Source organism: Saccopteryx leptura, chromosome 7 (assembly GCF_036850995.1).
Source record: "Saccopteryx leptura isolate mSacLep1 chromosome 7, mSacLep1_pri_phased_curated, whole genome shotgun sequence".
Classification (NCBI taxonomy): Eukaryota; Metazoa; Chordata; class Mammalia; order Chiroptera; family Emballonuridae; genus Saccopteryx; species Saccopteryx leptura.
The window spans coordinates 95,063,818-95,080,635 of record NC_089509.1 but is presented as its reverse complement, the minus strand read 5'-3'; the positions used below and the strand labels follow the sequence as shown (position 1 = coordinate 95,080,635).

Genomic DNA, 16,818 nt, shown 5'->3' with positions numbered 1-16,818 from the left:
GCTCACATTTGACTTACTCCTCACAACTTCTTCTATTATTTCTAACTTTTCTTGTCTAGACCTTTGTCTTCCAACCTCTGATTAAAGCATGGTCCATAGTCCAGCAGCATCAACATCACCTGGGGGCTTGTTAAAGAATCTCAGGCCTGTCCTCAGCCCTACTCTGAATTTATTAAGATACCAGTTGATTCTGCTGTAAAGTTTGAAAGGTTTATCTCCCAGCATCAATTCTTACCCCCTTATCATCCATTCTCTGCACAGCTGCCTGAGTCATCTTTTAATTTAATTTGTTTACCCACTGATTATTTCCCCTTCTGGAAGGAGAGTTTCATGAGGGCAGAAAAAGGGCATGAAGTCTGCCCCACTAATTCAGTCAGCATTTATTGACTGCCTACTACGTACTATCACTGACTACTTGTATCTGCTAGAGACCAGGATACAATAAAAGTAAACAAGGGCTTCTTTTCTCAAGTAGCTTTTAGCTACCTTTGAGTCACCATTGAGTCCTTCTGCTTCTCATTCCTGCTCCCGGTCAAGGAGTGGCTAATCTGTGTATCTGAATGTAAACTCAAAAACATCTCTCCTTGTCATGACCTCTTTTTTTCAGGCCCACTACCAACACCTCCTTTGAGCCTTCATTTTTTCCTGAGTTATCACTCTCTGATATAGCTTTCAAAGTGATGCTTTCTTCAACATGTTCTCAACTCTAATTTATCTCCTAGCTATAAAATAATTCATCTGAAAATGCAGTTGAGATCATAATGGTCTCTTATTTAATACACATATACATGCTATAGCTTCCCACTGAATACTAGAAAAAACAACAAACCTCGATTTGGCATTTAAGTTCGCTTTCCAGTGTACTTATAAGGTCAGATATTTTCAACACTTTTCATCTCATGGTGCACATAAACTAATTGTTAAAATTCTGTGGCACATCAAAAAACATATATATATATATATATATATTGTTTTGTTTTACTGATCTAACAAAAAAATAGGCATAATTTGAATCACTTTACAAAATGAAAATAGTAATTAGCTACCCTTTTGCTCAAAAGTGACTTAAAAAAAATCAGGTGCTTATACTTGTATATAAAGATTTCTGGTACCAAGAATTAATCAATCATACACAACCTGATTATGTGACATGACCAATAAGATGAAACATTTTTACATGACCTATATATTTATGTTTCAAGACAGGGCATTCACATTGGACCGCTATTGTTCTGTTGACTATTGTCACTTTTTTTTTGGTTTGACAATCCAAGGGGAAAGAGGTCAGTGCCCCTGACTAAATAGCCAAGTACTGTACTTTTTAAACACTCTTGAGGCACACCAGTTGATTGAATATTGCTCTATTAGGTTGAAATGAATGAAATTTTTACTTTGTAGCTCAAAAAGGGTAGAATATTATCCATTTCATATGGTACAACCTAATTGTATTCATGTACCTTTCCATCCTTATTTTCTAAGAATCCCCTTCTGTCTTGCACTCTAGAATACAAATGAGATCAGTCTATGCTTTTCAAACATGTTCACTTCCTTTGGTTCCTTTGCAAATGTTTGTTCTTTCTGGATCTCCTCCATGCATTATCTCTTCCCTGAATACTTCTATTCATCCCTAATACTCATCTCAAAAGTCTCATCCTCCATGATGTGTTTCCTGTTGAGTCCCTTCTTAATTGTTAGTAATCCTGCCATGCAATAAAGTTCCTTAAGAAATTATTCATGTGTCTCTTACAATACCAATGAGCCATGGTGCTACTTAAGGAAGTACTCTTACTCAGCTGTATTCATTGAGCTTCAAAAGTGTTTTGTTGTATATATTCCTTTTCAACTAGAGAATCTTAATACATATTTGTTTAATTCTTAGTGCCCTCAGTTATTTTTCTGGATTAATAAGTTTTACTTAAGGTTCAACGAGGTATTTTCTCACTGCTCATAATATGGTTCCTTGCTTATTATTTTGGCCATTTGAAACTTCTTCTGACATTATTTAAATTAAAAAATAAAACACCTCTGTAAGATATGGCCTCTGTTATGTTATTTAGCTCCTGAATTCTATGGCTAATTTTCTTGTATAAGTTACAAAATTCACTTGCAACCTCTTTGTAATGACATAGAAGAAGCTTTATTAATTCATTTATTTTAAAACTTTTTAATTTATCTCTGACATTCTTCCTTAAAGAATAAAGTTTGTTAGATCAAATGGGAAATATATATTAAAAATATAAAATATAGCAGAGCTTGACTATTATATTGAAGTACTTAAAGATATATTTACTTATACAATATGTATATAAAAACAAAAATCAACACGTGTACCATTTTAACCTATTGCAACAACATATGTATCATATGCATAAATAAAACATTAAAATAATGACTATGAGCCAAAAATTTACTAGAAAAAAATGTAATATGTTGTGGTTAATATGAAGGACTTTGGGCCAGACTTGTATTGATCGCCCAATAGTGTCTCAGTTCATTCATTTGTAAAAAGGAGGCCAAACCCATTTCCCAAGATTGTAGCAAGAGTTAAAATGAGATAATGTGCTAAGGGCTTAGAATATTATCTGGTATACCATTAACAAAAAAAGTATAGTTTTATTAATAAAGATAAATGACAACAAGAAAGAATAGATTTCTTTAAACTATTATGATTCTAGAAGATTCTTTATAGATTTTTAAAATATATATGTATAAAATGATGCCATATTTAACTAGTCCATAATGAGCAAGAAAGTGTTTAGGAAGAGTATGACATCATTTCTAGTGTTACATTTAGAAAGAGAGAGAGGAAAGGCCTCCTCCCCTCTGCTGCAGCAAAATCTTGGCTGAAGACATGAAGAGTAATAAACAATGTAAAGCCTGGGAATAGTATTTAGGAAGGTCCATAAAGCAAAACTCATGCTGCAGTTTGGCATCTTTCCTCTAGCTGATGATAGTGAAAGGGACATTTCAAGAATTCTTTCCATCTTAACCTAAAACCAGAAAAATTCTTTTCCATAGAGCCTAGAGAAATTTCTACACCTAGTTTTCCTGCTCTTCTACCTGGTATTATCTAATTATATAATTATCATATATTAGGGATTTATAACGAATATTTTGAGTAGCTAAAAATATATATATATACCCAATGTCTATTTTACAGTGCACAGTCTCATGAAAAACAAGAACAAAAAAGTAATGAGGAAAATGTAGATTTTTCCCATAAATTCATTTATCTATCAAATTATTGAATAAATAATTTTGGATTACTGTGGTCAGGCATTATGCTATGTGCTGAATGTACAAGTGAAAAATCAGTGAAGGAATTTAACACCACAGTAATGTCCAAACGTTGCAGGTTAAAAAAATCTCATATAGATCCCTGACTCTCGTAGAGCCTAGTAGTTAGTCTATTCTGCTTTAACAACGTAACTGACTACTTGAATAAACCTTGGTTTATTATACAAAATCTGTCAACACACACCTAGATGAATTTTTAAATGGCGCTAGAAAATGTAGGGACCAAGATGCTCTTGGTAAGGTAATATGGTACTTCTCTAGTTTTAGTTCTTTTTAGCAATATATTAAAGACTTCACTTATTGTAAAAACCCAAGGATTTTACAATATTCAGGAGGACTAGTGAATCCTGTTTGGTGATTTCATACATGATTCCAATGAGTAATTTCTAAAGAAAAGGTGCAATATATTTTCATGTATCTCTGAATACATGAAAAGAACCTAATAGAGTAACCTATTAGATTTTGTTCAACACCCAAAATAATGTCATTCCCTTTTTTAGAGCACAGTGATTCATTTTAACAATTTTAACAAATTAGTTCTCTTGTGCTAAAATATTATATGATACTGCCTACACTCTGGAAGGGTGATGACAGTGATATGTGCCCCTTCCCCCCCCCCAATAACTACCCACAGAAGCCAGGCTTTTTCCAAGGGTTTGTGAAACAAATAAATTAAGGTTCTCATAAGTACACATTTCAGAGAAAATTAAACAAGGACAATGCATTAGTTTCCTACAACTGCTACAAATATTCAAGCTCACAGGTGTACACTCACATACTTCTGGTATTTCAGGATCAGTGGTTGAACATTAGCCATTTTTTCAAGTATAGTAAAAAAAAAACCAAAACAAAACAAAACCAAAAACAAAACAAAACACCTTACTGCGTAAAATATTTTGGACCGATAGCCTCGAGGGGAAATACTATATAAATAGCAAGGAAAGACTTAAAGGACGTTATTGATCTTCCCAGCAAGGGAGAAAATGTCTTCCATTTTTTTAAAGCCAAATTACATATAAAGGCTTTATTGACATGAGTATACGTTAAAGTCAAAGATAATCTTACAAGAATTAAAGAAGAAGTAATCCCTAGACTTGTCATCTCCAATCAATACACATCCTAATGCTGAACTGGAAAATTAATATATTTTTTTTGGTAAGGCATAAGGCCCAGGATCAATGGATTCAACTGCTTTCATGGCAAGATGAAGGATTACTTTCTCATGCTGTCAATGCCAAATAAAGTGTATATAAAATCAGTTATTTTAATAACAACCTCAGCCTTTAAATATATCTGTTGCTGAAGCATCATGAAGAAGTTAACAGCCATTTATTCGCAGAACCCAACAATACTGAGTCATGCTTGGGCTTTCGTCTCCTGCACCCAGTCTACCTGGGAAATGCAACCCATTTCATTTAGCCACTTAAAAAAACAACACGTCTTAGCAGCACCTCCTCAGATAAAATCAGTACTTAGTACAATTCTCTTAAATTCAAATTATTGAATTTTCATTAAAATGGAGAATTGTGTATGTTTTTTTAGCTATTATAATAAAATACAACAATAAGTCAGATGTACTATAATATTTGTTAATAACTTGCAATACGATGAAAAGACACAATTCTTTAGCTATCTCACCAAAACAGCCTTGGATAATAGCATTCTCTGCCTAGGAAAGCATACATGGTATAGACAATGATCAGCATAAGCTTAAGGATAAAGGACCAGACACAGAGAGATTACTTCAAATAAAAACATTTCAATTCCGCCTTGATTTTCCCCCATTTAAACATCCAAACAAAACATGTGGTACCTTTTAATTTTCTGAATGAGTGGTTCCCAATCAATGTTTCGTCCGTTAGAGACAACAAACTGAAGAATCTACCGAAACAAAACAAAAGGAAAAAAAATACATATATAAATTTGTTAAGTAAATATTGAAAATTGTAACTCACCAGTACACACATGCATTCCTTATATCCAGACAATAAACCTATGTCTTGAGATCTGTAGTACAAACAATGCAGTACTTGAATTTTTAGGAAGCTCAGTAATGAATTTAAAAGCATTTTACTTTGAGATCACATAAAGCAGATCCTTTGGAAAACAGATTGAAAATAAAGTAAAATAAAAATGTTTCAAACCCTCCAACCATTACCAGTGCTTTCGCCGCGATCCCACCCAAGTCTAGCCTGTGAGGATGGCTGCGGAATCCTTCTCCACGAGCATGATGTCCAGAGGCGGGCTCTGGCTCTGGCTCTCCAGCTCCAGACAGACTGCGGTCTGCCAGCCACCAGCTCCTGCCTGTGTGTGTCAGGGAAAGGGGAGCTGCAAATTAGAAAAAGTCCCCGCAGTGGCGAAAAGGAAAATAAGGCGAGTGGGAGAGGGAGAGAGAGCTCACTAGCCTCAGAATTTTCGAGAATGATGACAAGCCACCCAGCTCCGCCATCATTCACTAACAATAAGGTGCAGCTCTGGTTTATGATTTAGTGGTTTGCCGTGAGGGTTTCTGGTACCAAATGCCTGACAGGCATTTTAATTGCCTCCATCCAAGTGTGTCCCCAGGAGTCGAGTCTATAAGCCTATGAATGTCATCATCTGGTCTCCTTTGTGTTAATGCCAGACACACACAGGCGCACACACACTCACAAACAGCTCGCGTGCGCACACACAGTGCTTAAGCAGAGAGACAGTTTTCCGGCATATAGGATTACAAATAAGTTAGGCTCCACAAACTGGATGTGACCAAATGACAGTTTATGGGAATTCTTATTATCTGCCTTAATGACAACACAGATTCTTTGATGTTTTGTCACTGGCAGATAATTACAATACTTGAAAACAAAGTATTGCATGTTGCTTATGACATTCCAAAATGCATACACTTATGTGTATCTTATGAAAAAAAAATCAGTCCCCTTTTAACTGTGATAATTACACACTTGGAAATGTCTTCCTTACAAGGAAGAATGCAGCAAAAAAACCCAGAGGATTAGGAAACCCAGGTTGATCAGTGATTTCTGTGGGCAGTCAATTTTATTCCGTTTATATACAAAAGCAAAAGGAAGTGGCAACCAGCTTGAGTCCTGGGACTGTACAGTCCCTGAGGCCCAAGGCAGGGAATTGAATCTCTGGCATAATCAGTACCCCCTTATGTTAGCATCTGAAATAAACAGTTGAGTATCCTTGTTTTACCGTGGCCCTTACGTAGGGAGGCTAAGTGTGGAATAATTCTTTGCATTTAGTTCCTGGACAAAAGGAATGGGGAAAATGTTAATAAATTAATTAGTTTCTGAAGCATGGTTATCTCCCCACATCAGTGAAAAAAGCAAATTCAGTGTGTACCAAAAGGACCAGCTGCGAGGAAGGTTGCTGGGAGGGAGCATCACCATGGTTACTGGAAACAGAAAGCAAGGAGAAAAATAAGGTGATGATAGAAAAAAGGGAAAAGGTCTACAGTGGAGGAAATTTAGAGACTGAATATTCTTGCTTCTTTTCCTTTTAGAAAGAATTGTCTCATATTTATACTACATTTTAAATGCATTAAGATGAATTTGCATTCTCCATTAGCCACCTTTCTTCTCCTTTTTTTTGCATCACTAGCTAATTTTGCTTTCATAAATATTCAAATTATGGTTCTTTTGTATGAGTTGGATCCTGCTGCCCCATGTCTCTGTCCATGTCCTGAATTCAAGAACACCACTCAGGAAACACCCGGTTTTCTTCCTTCACCAAACAACTTTCTTTCCATGTTCCCACATTTTCTGTGCATGCAAAACAGATTCTAGCAACGTCCTTTGTCTTTGATTTTTTAATCCTTCTTTTATTTGCTAACGCAGATCTTCCCTGCTAAAATGCGTTGTAATCATACTGAGAACTAGCTTTGCTTAATCTCTGTGCTGTAATGTATTGGAGGTCTGAAGAATGTGGGGTAATTATGTCACTGCTTTTCTTCATTTCCAGTCTGGCAATCAGATGAATCAAGCATGATTGCCCTTCTGTGAACCTATCTTATTGAACCTGAACTTAATGGTCATATAGTAGGTATTCTATCATTCCGGGCAGCATTCTGTCTGCAAGCATGAAATTGGACAATCGCATCAGAAAAGACAAAATACTGTGATTTGCAACCAGATGAATGAATCTGGGGAATCTCCGTCTAAGTGAAGAAGGTCATATGGAAAAAGGCAAGACCCATATGATTTCATTCATATGTAGGATATAAAACTAAAAGCAACAAACAAGCAAAAACTCTAACAGACACAGACAACCGTATGGTGGTTATCTGAGGAGAAAAAGAGGAGGGGGAGGTAGAAGAGGGGCAAATGGGGTCAAATAGTATATGGTGATAGGAGAAAACTTGACTTTGGGTGGTGCACACACAATGCAACATACATATTGAATTGTACACTTGAAATCAAAATAAATTTATTAACCAATGGCACCCCAATAAATTTAATAAAATTTCAAAAAGGAAATTAAGTAACTATTGAGTTGGCCTCCCAAAGATCCTCCTAGTTATATATAATGTGAACCGTCCTGAGATTACCCAAAATAATGAAGTCAGAAAATTGGAAGCCCGGGTCAAAAACAACCACTGGGGGGTGCAATATTTGTTAAAATCTTCCTGACGTAGGCAGTAAAATGGTGACTAAGATTTTGACCTTGATGTTTCACTGTTTTTTGTTTCCTTTCTAAAATGTTCTTTCAATATCCATTTCTTATGACTCATTGCTTTCAGGTTACCTCATCTACAGGTTGGGCCATATTGCCTTTTTTTTTTATGTCTAAAATACAGTTGCTGTGGCCACTAATATTCTCTGCCCCCAGCTATAAAATAAATAAATCACATTAAAAAATGATTACCCTAGGTAATAATGACAGAATTTCAGGTTTCAGTGAATCCTACCTGCTGGTGAGGATATTATTCTCCTCCAAAAAAGTGTCCCTTTAAATAGATCATTCTGGTAAATGTCTATTTTTCTTCTGTGGTTTTGAACACTATGGTTAATTTTCAAAACAAACAGTTTGTTTTAATTTGCTGTCATCTGTTGCTCACCTCTGAGCATAAGAATATGATGCACAAGACTGTCATTTCTTCAAACATGGGTCACATTTTATTAAGATCTCAAAAAGCACACATAGTGGCCTAAGAAAATAGCACAACTTCTAAAAATATTTAATACTCTTTGGGAGCCATTTAACATGTGGGGATACCTGATTCATTCAGGGAGAATGTGTTGGCCTACTCCTTTTCTTTTTTCACCATTTGTTAGTGAGAAACTTTTACTTTAATACGTCCATTGTGGAAAAAGCTCTGTATGTAAAACAGAATTCACAACCTTTAAGTCTGTTATACCTAGGAATATGAGATGACAGATAATTGAGAGATTTTCATGATTTCTTAGGTTTTTCATATTTATGCTTGAGCCTACACTGTGGTTATTTCTTACCCATCCTCTTTGACAATACTCTAGACCTTGGCTTTGCATCATTCATCAACTGATTTTTCCAATTTTGATGATACACTGACACATATTTCAGACACTTGCTAGGTTCCAGTAATTGAGATAAAAGGAAATAAAATTTTCTCCTCAAGGAATTCAATTATAGTGGAGGGAATACAGAAATCAATCTCACACTTCTCTTTCACACTTTGTTAAGAAACTATGTCTCTCTTACTTTGTTTTATCTGCTTCATCTCAGAATCTGATCTATAAGTATCTGATTTAACTATGTCTCCAAGTTCCGTTAGCTTACTATGGTGGCTCTTCTGAAAGAGCTTGAATTTATTCCCTAAAGGTACTGGTCTGTGTGTTTGTATATCCCTCTTTAAGCCCTTTAAAAGGAATGAATAATGGACGTATACTTTCCTTACCTACATGAAACCTCTGGTCACATATCATCACCTTCCCAACCAGGGCTTTCCTGGCTACCACAGTGAACATTGCAAGCACATCCCTGCCACAGCCCTACACCCCTGCTATAGTCTCCCTCTTTGCCTAGCACTTAACATTTTCTCTCATACTGTATTTTATTTATTATGCTGACTATTTATTCCATGCCTTCCTCAGATAGTCCATAAAGGAATTCTTTACATTTTTGAGACCCTGATGTATCCAAAGCATCTAAAACAGTGCCTGGAAAATACGAGCACCCCAAAAAAAGTTTTTAAAGGAGAGAATGTGAAAATTACATTAGTCAATGAACTTGAGTGTTCAAGCCCAAGAAAAGTGTTTGTTATATTGATTTCCTCATTATATATACAGAGTGGAGCAAAAGTAGATTTACAGTTGTCAGTACATGAAACACAGAGTTTATTATTGTATTATTATTTATTAACTATTGCATTTTCCATACAAACAACTGTAAACCTACTTTTCCCCACCCTGCATTAGTCCAAACTATCTGATGTTGAGATTCTATTACTTTTTACCTACAAAATTGTAATTTCATATGGTTCAGCCTAATACCTGAAGCTATAAAGGATGTACGACTCAGTGGAGAGAGTTATATAAAATGTCCCAGTCTCCAAACAGGGCAAGTCTTTAATGGCTGCTAATTAAAATACACATTTCAAATTCAATTTATGGCACCTTCCAGAATATTACATATTATTAGAGGCATGGCTCCAAAAACCTATTGATTTTTTTTTAAGGCCACGAGGCTCTATAATTTATTTAAGGATCTGGAAATCTTCTAGAATTGTTGCTTGAATTTCTTTAAAAATTCAATTACTGGTTGCTAATCTCATTTTTTAAAAATTTGCATGAGTAAATGAATTCAACATAATAACAATGTCATCAATGAAAGAAACATGTGCTAGTGGTTCCCTGACTTACAGGATAAATAATAACTGGCTAGCAGTTTTAAAAAAATCACTAAACACCCAAGTAATAAATTGATTTTTAAATTACTCACATGGTTTTCTTTTGTATTTTATAGTAAACTACAAAAATTAACCATGCACCATCAATAAAGCTGAATTTTTCATTATAAAAAATAAAATTTGAAAAACTCATGCAAAGAATTTTGAGACTAGATAATGGACAAACATCAGCAACGGACAAAAGTTAACCCTCCCAAAAAATTCCTTGAATCACTTGACTCTTGTCCCCAATTTTTCTTGACATGATTGAAGACAACAGACTATATTCATTAGTTTATTGTGAACTCTACCTTTCATTTACTTTTACTAGATATTCTGTGCTACTGAGCTGGACTCTTCACTTATTTAGAGTTTGAAAACAGATTAATATTGTGCAGGCCCTAAGTCCTATAATTATTTGCGATACTTTATATTAAACTATCTTTTACACATTTAACACAGTAAAAAATATTTTAAGCCAAAATATTCAGTATCTCCATGGAACTTAGATAAGGAATGAATCAGAAATAAGTATTTTTATAAAGAAACAGAGGGGCCGCTTGTGGTCACCTTTGACATTTTCCCTGTGATTTTGATTTAACATGGTCTGGAGTGGAAAGGACAAATGTATTCTGAGCAAGTAAGATGAGGACTAAAACAGGATAATTGGACCAATTTCCAACTACTCTTGAATCATGCTTTAATCCTTCTGAGCCATAATTGTTTGGCTTCACAATTTCATTTTAAACCTTATAGTGGTGATTGTCTCTAAATATCAGTTATAATCTTATCCACTTATTCAAATGTAGGGAAAAAATACATCTCAAATTATTTTTGGATTATGCACCATTTTGAACCTCAGGAATATTCATATTTCACTGGAAATTTGAGAGAACTATTTTTTTTAAATGATACACTCTTGCTTTTATTTATTCCATCAGTGTTTTTATTTTACTCATCAGGATGAAACCAAAAAGATTATTTAAATGGAGACAGGAAGAGAGAGGACAGAAGGAGGGAGGGAGGGGAAAAAGGAGAGAGAGAGATAGAGAGAGAGAAAGGTTTTTCTTGTCAGTTCTCAAAACAAAGTTTGACTGCCATTTAGTGAAATAGCTAGTTTACAGGTTTTGCATGTCATAAACAATCGAGGCTTAGAATATGATCATACCTAAAGTTCTATTCTGCTCACACACTTTCGCCAAAGTAAACTGAACTAAACTTCCTTTTCAAAAGTTATTTTTGAAAATAATCTCATATGAACTGCAATTATAAAAAATAATTGCTACTTCAAGTCATCAAGTCATAATCTTATTACACTTGAAGAACTATGTTGGGAACAAAACATCTCCAGATGTTGAAAAGAAAATTGTAATTGTAGAACAACTGAAACTCATGCATTGCTGGTAGGGGTGTATATTAGTATGAACACCTCTGAAAACTGTTTGGCAATATCTAGTAAAGCTAAATGTATGTGTCCCCTATGAACCAGCAATTCCAGTTCTAGATACATATCCAAGAGTACTGAGTACATGTGTCCGGCAAAATACATTTACAAAATGTTATTAGCAGCTTTATTTACAATTGCATAAAATTGGAATCCACTCAAGTGCTCAACAGTAGAATGAATTTTAGTATATCCTTATAATAGATTACCACACAGAAAAACAAAGAATAACCAAAAAAAGAATTACTGTTACATGTAGCTACACAGATGACTCCAACAGGCACACTGATGAGTGAAAGAAGCAGACACAGAAGAGTGCACACTGCATCATTCCACATATGTGAAGTTCAAGAACAGATGAAACTACTATTCCGAGACCAAAGTCAGTGATGTTTACTTCTATGGGGATGTTTACTTTCATGGGGATTAAGATGGAGGGTGGTATTGATGAGGAAAAAACGGAAAAAGTACAATGCCTTCTTTTCTTTAGAGAGAGAGAGAGAGAGAGAGAGAGAGACAGGAAGGGAGAGAGATGAGAAGCATCAACTCATAGTTGTGGCACCTTAGCTGTTCATTGATACATTGCCTTCTTGACATGGGTGGCAGTGACATGGGGGACATAATTAAGATGTATGTACTTTATTAAGGTATGCCATATATCTCAGTAATAATAATAACAAACTATTTTGGTGCTATTGCTTTAGAAACTCTCAATTCAACACAAATTTTTGGAACTGTAGTGAATATTATTCCAAGGGATACTGGTATGAACATACATTTTGAAAGAGTGCCATGTCACCCATGGCTACAGAAGAGAAGGCCCTGTGATGACAGAAGAATGGACAGTTAAGACAATACTGTTTCTTTCGCACAAATCTCGTGCCCATTGACACCTATCATGATCATTAGTTCACCTTAGCAATCATCTACTTCTCAGCTTCCAATCCAAATCTTACACTTCTTTTTTGGCCCATTTAAAGTTCTGCCCTTTTTTATACTGATTACAGAACTTCCCCAGTACACAGTGACACAAAATTTTCTGCTTTTTCCTAAGAATCACTATGATACCAAAAAAAGGAAAAAAAGGGAAAAAGAAATAACCATGTAACGCCTTATATGGCCTTGAACTGGTTTTCAGTTGTTTATATCCAGTAATTTATTATAATTTTGACCAATTAAAGCATAAAAATGGTTTAATAAAATGATTAAAACCTATAATGTGTCAACCTCTTTGAGCACAGTATTTTATTCAACAGCTCTGAGATTTATGAACCTCCATTTTACAGTCAAGAAACTAGTCCCAGTTGGGTTTCATAATTGCCAAGAACACACAACTCTGGGGTGGTGGAACAGAAATTCAATTCCTGGATGTCTGAGCTAATTAGTTTGTAATTCAGCCTAACACTTCTAAAGTATCAGAAGAAGCAGCAATAAATTAAACATAGAATTAAGAATTTTCCATTTTTCTTGGACAAGTAGTTTAAACAGACTATTTATTACTCTAGGTGTGCATAAAAGAGCTAGTATTAAAAATAAAAATTTTGGCCCTGGCCAGTTGGCTTGGTGGTAGAGCGTTGGCCCAGTGTATAGATGTCCTGCATTTGATTTCTAGTCAGGGCACACTGGAGAAGTGATCATTTGGTTCTTCATCCCTCCCCCTCTCACTTCTCTCTCTCTCTCTCTCTCTTCCACTCCTGCAGCCATGGCTTGATTGGAGCAAGTTGACCCCAGGCACTGAAGATGGATCTATTGCCTCTACTCAGGTGCTAAGAAGAGCTTGGTTACTGAGCAATGGAGCAATGGGCAGAGCATTGCCTCCTACTGGGCTTGCTGAATGGATCCTGGCAGGGGTGCATCTGGGAGTCTGTCTCTGCTTCCCCTCCTCTCCTGAATAAAAAAAATTACCCGCAGAATTATTTCAGATTCTATAAATTCATATTTAAATGATGTATATGTTTCAACACAAGCATTCTTATAGTTGAGGAAAACATTGTAGTTTTATTTACCATCTAGCTGGTTTAGTCTTGGAAGAGAATACAGAGTCATAAGTATAAGGTATATGTTCATGTATTTTTAAAAAGTGTTGTTTGACAATTTGTGTTTATTGCCTATTATTTTTAAACATCTGTTGAAATGAATCTATGTCTTAGAAGTATAGATTTTAATAGCAAATGCTTGTCTTACATAGTAACTCACTATCCTCATTTTATTATATCAAGTAAGAATTGATCAAATATCATGGTGAATCTTAAAGGTTACCTGAGACAACATTACGTCAATATTATATTCTGTAATGTATGTTTTGTTTAAATTAAATTTATTTATAGTTAAATTCTAAATGTAGGACACATTTCTTACAAATAACTCCATTCACTCCATCAAATCTTTCCTCAAATTTTATCTTCTCAATGGAGGCTTAACCTGACCATTTTATTTAACATTTATTATGTTTATTCATTTTTGTCTGTCTTTCCCATTCACTTTTATGTTCCATGAAAGCAAAGTTCTTTGTTTTGTTCACTAATATATCCTAGGTACCTAGAATTAGGCATGGTAAACAATAAATATTCGCTGAAATTCAAATGCATGAACAAATAATTGAAATTATAACACAAAATTCATATAAAAGGCATGAATTCCCTCTTTAAAAAATTCTTTTTTTTTTGTAAGAGGAGAGGAATTAGTGAGAAAGACTCCTTCATGTGCACCAACCAGGATGCACTGGGCAACCCCATCTTGGGTCGATGCTCAAGTACCGAACTATTTTTAACACCTGAGATGATGCATTTGGACCAACTAAGCTATCTTCAGCAACTGGGACCATGCCAAGTGGCCACTGGTTGTGAGAGAGGAAGGGAGAGAAGTGGGGAGGGGGAGAGAAGAAGATGGTCATTTCTCCTGTGTGCCCTGACAGGGAATTGAACCTGAAACATCCATATGCCAGATCAAAACTCTCGCCTCTGAAACACCAGCCAGAGCCTTAAAAATTCTGAATTCTGAGCTCAAACAGTTGAATAAATTCAGCTTCAGAAGTCACTAGACAAAATACTTGGTATAAATTTTTCATTTAGCTTGAGTCTTGGCTATTTAAATATACAGGTTTTAAATTTTTTATTACTGACACATTTGTAGTCATTTTGAGACCTCTCTCCCCTTTCTTTAGACTCTCAAAAATAATTATCTATATATTTATTTATCATTTACTTTTATATAAATTCTTCTAGCAATTTTTCTTATATGTCTATGAATCCTTAGTTATAACTTGCATACTTATTTTTAATCTTTTCAATTAGCTAAAGGTTGATAAAAATTGCATTCTTTCACTGCTGGAGATACAACAAGCCAATGAGTAAAAGGCATTTACAGAGAAATGGGCACGTCCTAAAGGGAAATTAGGAGAACTAGAGTTTAGGAATTCTCACTCAATAAAATTTTCATTTATCAGTCAGTCAAGTGGAATCATCTTCAGGAGTCACAAATTTCTTGGCTGATCTTCCTGAAAGCAGGAAATGAACCTTAATTTTATCAAATGTTATAAAAAATCAAATGATGTATTATATAATATTAGATTTAAATTTCTGATTTCATTTTGAAAAATGCTAAACAATTATTTTATTCACTGCTTTCCAAGCTTTGATGATTAAGTTATCTCAACATTCTCAACCTTTGTCATTCCTTCAATACTCAGCAACTTCAAAGAACTGGAGAGCTAGCAGTGTTTCAGAGGTCATTTAGTGCCATTCCACTTGAATTAGGTAGACTTAACAATAGCATCACCGTATTATTCTAAAAAGCTTTCAGTTTTGCAAGATTCGACACCATTTTCTTCCAATGTTTAGTATTCCTAGTTCAAATCATAAAATGCCTACTGTGATGGCTTGATGAATGCAATAGCACATGTAGAAAAATTTCTACAAATGCATATATCAAAGTAATTTGTTTTGTGAATAGCTGAAATCCACATATCAAAAATTTATGACAGCCACACTTATTCTCTCTGCTGTTTGGGGCAAGCAAACCCCATGGTGATTGCCACTAAAGATTACATACAGAGTTTCTTTGTCTCTCTCCCCTTTTTTGGTATTTTTCTGATGGGAGAAGCCAGAAGGCAGAGAGTCAGACTCCTGCAGGCACCCTACCAGGATTCACCCGGCATGTCCACTAGGGGGCGATGCTCTGCCCATCTGGAGTGTTGCTCCATTGCAACCAGAGCCATTCTAGTCCCAGAGGTGGAGGCCACAGAGCCATCCTCAGTGCCCAGGCCAACTTTGTTCCAATGGAGCCTTGGCTGTGAAGGGGAAGAAAGAGATAGAGAGAAGGAGAGGGGGAAGGTAAGAGAAGCAGATGGGCGCTTCTCCTGTGTGCCCTGACCAGAAATCAAATCCAGGACTTCCACAGGCTGGGCTGATGCTACTTCCACAGGCTGGGCTGATGCTCTACCACTGAGCCAACCAGCCAGGCCATCTTTGGCCCTTTGTTTCCCACTTCCTCTAATCCTTGAACCAGGGGTGCATCAAAGGCAAGGGGAGAAAATTAACTGGCTAAGCAGATATTTATTTATAGATATTTTAAGTAAAACAATTTGTACAAATTATAGCACATTTTGAATATTTAGAATACATTCAATGGTACATGTAAATGTGCACTGAATTCCTAAACCATCTTACTGATAGAAACCAAAGAATACAGAAGATGAATATGAAATCCCTTGTGTGAACAGAAAGGTGAACTATGATGAAGAATGGAAGCATTTTATTGTTTCATCCTATCATCAGATTTATAAATTACAAAGATTCTAGACAAAGGACATATTGGCTTTTACAATTGAAGGAAATAGGCCCTGGCTGGTTGGCTCAGTGGTAGAGCATCGGCCTGGCGTGCAGGAGTCCTGGGTTTGATTCCTGGCCAGGGCACACAGGAGAAGTGCCCATCTGCTTCTCCACCCCTCCCTCTCTCCTTCCTCTCTGTCTCTTTCTTCCCCTCCCACAGCCAAGGCTCCATTGGAGCAAAGTTGGCCCAGGCACTGAGGATGGCTCTATGGCCTCTGCCTCAGGCGCTAGAATGGCTCTGGATGCAACAGAGCAGCGCCCCAGATGGGCAGAGCACCGCCCCCTGGTGGGCATGCCAGGTGGATCCCGGTCAGGCGCATGCGGGAGTCTGTCTGACTGCCTCCCCGTTTCCAACTTCAGAAAAATACAAAAAAAAAATT

At 35.8% G+C, this 16,818-nt stretch overlaps 2 protein-coding genes across 23 annotated transcripts in view; one reads left to right on the top strand and one right to left on the bottom strand.

Moving 5' to 3' along the window:
- Positions 1–16,818, bottom strand: part of MAP2 (microtubule associated protein 2) — a 300,424-nt gene that overhangs the window by 141,776 nt on the left and 141,830 nt on the right. For 21 of the 22 annotated variants that reach the window (XM_066345316.1, XM_066345323.1, XM_066345324.1 and 18 more), the window contains one exon: positions 5,111–5,178. The gene's annotated coding sequence lies outside the window, so the exon portion shown is untranslated. Of the gene's footprint in view, positions 1–5,110; positions 5,179–5,455; positions 5,874–16,818 lie in introns of those variants that run through there. The other variant, XM_066345317.1, reaches the window with a different exon arrangement.
- The window catches only part of ACADL (acyl-CoA dehydrogenase long chain), a 711,748-nt gene that overhangs the window by 563,348 nt on the left and 131,582 nt on the right, over positions 1–16,818 (top strand). The window lies entirely within an intron of this gene.